The sequence below is a fragment of the Babylonia areolata genome, chromosome 9, assembly GCF_041734735.1.
Source record: "Babylonia areolata isolate BAREFJ2019XMU chromosome 9, ASM4173473v1, whole genome shotgun sequence".
Lineage (NCBI taxonomy): Eukaryota > Metazoa > Mollusca > Gastropoda > Neogastropoda > Buccinidae > Babylonia > Babylonia areolata.
The window spans coordinates 26,141,749-26,146,748 of record NC_134884.1 but is presented as its reverse complement, the minus strand read 5'-3'; the positions used below and the strand labels follow the sequence as shown (position 1 = coordinate 26,146,748).

The 5,000-nt window shown below is 45.1% G+C and overlaps 1 protein-coding gene across 1 annotated transcript in view; it reads left to right on the top strand.

Moving 5' to 3' along the window:
• Nucleotides 1–5,000, top strand: part of LOC143285605 (protocadherin-9-like) — a 67,810-nt gene that overhangs the window by 30,695 nt on the left and 32,115 nt on the right. The gene's annotated exons all lie outside the window — the stretch shown is intronic.

The following is a 5,000-nucleotide window of genomic DNA, read 5'->3' as shown; positions in this document are numbered from 1 at the left end:
AACAAATCATCTGACGGTTAGTTTAAATACTGTCATTACTACAATTTCATTGTAATTCGTGCGTTATAATATCACACAGATCAATGTTTGAATTGATATTTGCTGTTCTGCTAATGTGATGCTTGATGTGGAATAATTGATGTTCGGGTCACTATAATTATTGTTGTGCCTTCCTTATGTGAAATATTGGTTTGCTATGTAAACCTTTGTCTGAATACAAATGTTTGGAAAAGAATTCCTCTGACATAGAGAGAGGAAGAAACAGGGATGAATGTGTGATGGGGTCGGGGGTCGGGGGTCGGGGGTCGGGGTTGGGGTTGGGGTTGAGGTACAGAATAATGGGTAGCATCCCTCCCTCCCTGGTATCGCAAATCCGATTTGTGAACGACACAGACATAAGTACAAGTGACATGTTTTCCAAGTTCTCAGACTGGGCAAATCGCTGGGAAGAACCGCGGTGTTGTTGTCAAGATTGCATCAATCTGGCATTTTCTGTTTTGTTTGTTTGCTTGTCTGTTTCTTTGTTTGCTGTCTCTGTCTCTCTCTGTTTCTGTCTGTCTGTCTGTCTGTCTTTCTCTCTCTGCATTGTGTGTGTGTGTGTGTGTGTGTGTGTGTGTGTGTGTGTGTGTGGTGTGTGTGTGTGTGTGTGTGTGTGTGTGTGTGTGTGTGTGTGTATGTGTGTCTGTGTGTTGTGTGTGTGTGTGTGTCTGCGTGTGTGTGTATCTGTGTGTCTGTCTGCCCGCGTAAGTGTCAATATGCACGTATTCTTAAAACAAATCTGCCAAGCTCTGTTGACATTATTTCAATTATCTGAAGCATACAGGGAAAGACAAAAACATCCAGAGAGAGACAAAGAGAAGAAAGAGAGAGGAGGTGAATAAGACGTTGCCAAACAGAAATATTTTTAGATCATCGATTCTATAATCTTATTATTATTCTTCTTCTGTTTCTCTTTTAATTTAGGAAGCATAGCATTATATCGCACTGACATAAGCTTTGTGTCTGTCTGACGTCAAATGAATGATGGACGTTTTCTTGTATCGGAAACGCCCTTATTAATACCTGCTTGCTGTAAAGGAAGAAAGTTTCCCCTGTCACATCATCTTCTACGCGTCCTAATTATATAGTTTTGTGTTATATATATATATATATATATATATATATATATATATATATATATATATATATATATATATATATGTATATAATATATATATATATATATATATATATATATATATATATATATATATAAAGACAAAATAAACAAATAAGAAGACAAATGAATGAGGATTGAATAAGGATACGAATGAAAACACATTAATTTTGTCCGTTGACCATGTCAATAAACATTTATCTATATGTCCTCCAAATCACTGGTTTCAAATACATCGATCACCGTCTTGTGGAAACTCTATCCAAAACCAAACAGAAAGATAACCATGCCACCCCAGACAGACAGATCAGGACTCTGGCAAGGAATGCAACATCAAAGCCTTGCTGTTGCTGTTGCTGCTGCTGCTACTGCTGTTGCTGCTTCTGCTGTTGTTGTTGCTGCTGTTGTTATTTCTGCTGCTGTTGCAACTGTTTCTGTGTTGTTGTTGTTTCTGTTGTTGTTTCTGCTGTTGCTACTGCTGTTGCTGTTGTTGTTGTTGTTGCTGTTTCTGCTGCTGCTGCTGTTGTTGCTGCTGTTGCTGTTTCTGCTGCTGTTGCTGCTGCTGTTGCAACATGCTGCTGATGTCAGCCGTTCTGAATGAAATCTTACATGCCCTTTAATGGAACCCGCCTTCTCTTGGGAGCAGTGAAAGGAATTTCAGAGCTGCACGATAATGGAACTCTCTCTACGCCCCCCCCCCCTCCCCGCGGCCCCACCACCCTCACATTCCCCATTCACTGTCTCTATTCCCCTTCTCTCTCTCTCTCTCTCTCTCTCTCTCTCTCTCTGTGTCTCTGTGTCTCTCTTTGTCTTTGTCTGTCTCTCGAGGACAGATTGGAAGAATGGGCCATGCCTAAAATCGTAATCCGAGAATAATAATAAAAAAAAAACGTTTTGAGTTCTGAGTTCTGTCTCCCTGTCTCTGTCTCTATCTCTGTGTCCCTGTCTGTCTGTCTGTATCTCTGTCTCGCTCTCCCCTCTCTCTCTTCTCTCTCCTTCCGCTTCTCTCTCTCTCTCTCTCTACCTCTCTCTCTCTCGCATCTGCAGCCTTTTTTTTTAAACAAAAAAAAAAAAGAAAAGAAAAAAAAGAGATAGATAACACTCACGAGTATCAAACATTTGAACTGGCAACAGAAGCCAGAAGGACTGACTGGATGCTACAGGACACGCGAAGTGGAAATAACAATAAAACAAAGATAAGCACCTACCGTCGCAGACCAACACTTACCCACCACACGCACAATCGATCTGAGTCTCTCTGTGTGTCTGTCTGTGCCCCCCCCCCCTCTCTCTCTTTCTATTTCTCTCTCAGAGAGAAAAGAAAGAAACAGAGAAAGAGGTAGTTTGAGTGGTAAGGAGCAGAGAAATCAGTATGGCAGGCCAGAGAAACAGACAAATAGAGAGAGAGAGAGAGAGGAGAGAGAGAGAGAGAGAGAGACAGAGACAGAGACAGACATACATGCATTCGGACAGACAGACACTGATAGCGGACGAGCGATCGAGCCACCAAGATAGACAGACAGTCAGTCAGACAGAGACAGAGACAGAGACGACGAAACAAAGAGACAAACACAAGACATACAAAGACATACAGACAGAGATGGACAGGAGCGAATGTGGCAAAGGATGAAGGGGAAGGGTTATGGGTGAGGAGGGGGTTTGCACAGCACGGCAGAGAAAGGAACAGAGAGAGAGAGAGAGAGAGAGAGAGAGAGAGAGAGAGAGAGAGAAAGAGAGAGAGAGAGAGGGAGAGGAGGGGGCGGAGGGGGGACGGGGGAGGGGGAAGGGGGAGGAGGGGGGGGGGGGACCTAGATCCTCTCAGGACCAGACAGACGGACATTCTCCACCTCGCCTCAGCTGGAGACGATAATGGATGGCTTCCCTACAGTGTCTCACCCAATCCTCTCTCTCTCTCTCTCTGTGTCTCTCTCTCTCTGTCAGTCCGTCTCTGTCTCTGTCTCTGTATCTTTGTGTATGTGTACACCTATCTGTATCTGTGTGTCTGTTTGTCGGTCTATTTCTCTGGGCTCTGTATCTGTCTTTATTTGTCTGCCTGTTTCAATCTGTCGATCTTTCCATATCTCTCTCCCTCTCTCTCTCTCTCTCGCTATCCATGTACGTTTGTCTATGGCTGTCTGTTTCTCACTGTGCTACTGCCCTGTCTCTTTCTCTTTCTCTCTCTCACGTGTGTGTGTGTGTGTGTGTGTGTGTGTGTGTGTGTGTGTGTGTGTGTGTGTGTGTGTGTGTGTGTGTGTGTGTGTGTGTGTGGTTCTGATTGTCAACTGGAGGCGACAATGCCGTATTTCAATCCCTTCTGTCCTGCCTTCTCTCTCTCTCTCTCTCTCTCTCTCTCTCTCTCTCTCTCTCTCTCTCTCTCTCTCTCTCTCTCTCTTTCTCCTTTCCTCAACTGACTCGGTCGGAAAAAGGTCTTATGAATAAACCATTCGCTCCTCTCTGTCTCTGTCTGTCTGTCTGCTTCTCTCTCTCTCTCTCTCTCTCTCTCTCTCTCTCTCTCTCTCTCTGTCTGTCTGTCTTTCTGTCTGACTGTCTCTGCCCTTCTGTACTAGCGAGTCTCAATCCCGTTTCTTCTTTTCCCCTCTCTCAGTCTGTCTCTGTCTCTGCCCCTGTCCCTGTCTCTATCTCTGTCTCTGCCCCTGTCTCTGTCCCTGCCCCTGTCTCTATCTCTGTCTCTGCTCCTGCCCCTGCCCCTGTCTCTGTCTCTGCCCCTGCCCCTGTCTCTGTCTCTGTCCCTGCCCCTGTCTCTATCTCTGTCTCTGCCCCTGCCCCTGTCTCTATCTCTGTCTCTTCCCCTGCCCCATGTCTCTGCCTCTGCCCCTGTCTCTGTCTCTGCCCCTGCCCCTGTCTCTGTCTCTGCCCCTGCCCCTGTCTCTCTCTGTCTCCGTCTGTCTGTCAGCTGCAGGCTATAATCAATGGGTGCTCCACGGAGTCTCAGTCCCCTCTCTCTTTTTTTTCCGTTCTAAGTCTTTCCTTGTGGCTCTATCTCTGTATTCGCCTGTCTGTCTGTCTGTCTGTCTGTCTCTTGCACATACATGCATACATACATGCATACACAAGCACACACGCACACACGCACGGCAATTTAAAAAAAAAAAGGAAAAGAAAAAAAAAGCAAAAAAAGCTGTGGTCTTCGCATACCAACAACAACAGCAGCAGCAGCAGCAACAACAACAGCGACAACAAATAGTGATGATAATGACAACAACAACAACAACAGCAACAGCAATAATGAGAAGAAGAAGAAGAAGAAGAAGAAGAAGAAGAAGAAGAAGAAGAAGAAGAAGAAGAAGAAGAAGAAGAAGACACCTCTCCCCCACATCCCCCACTGAATACCACCACCAACAACACCACCACCAACAACACTACTACCACCACCACACACCAACCACCTCCACAAGCACCACCACCAACACCACTACCACCACCACCACCACCACCACCACCAATAGCAACAACAACAACAACAACACAACCACAAACACCAACCACCACCACCACTACCAACAACAACAACAACAACAACCAACAACAACACTAATGGACAGTGCCGGGTGGGAGGGTGGTGGGGGGTCTCCTTGGAGGATTCCATAGATGCTTTGTCGAATTTTAACTTCTTCTTTTTTTAATTTTACATGCTGGTTTTGAGGTCTCGCTGTGAAGAATCAGAATATGCTAAACAAGATTGTGAATGTTTGCAATAAAGTTGTGGGGTGTGAGACAGGACTGCTCGTGTGATTTGTGCAATGTCAGAGATCGATAGAAAGCCACAAACGGCCATACGCTGGCAAAATAATTATCAACTCCTACCTTCAGGCAAACGTTTCTG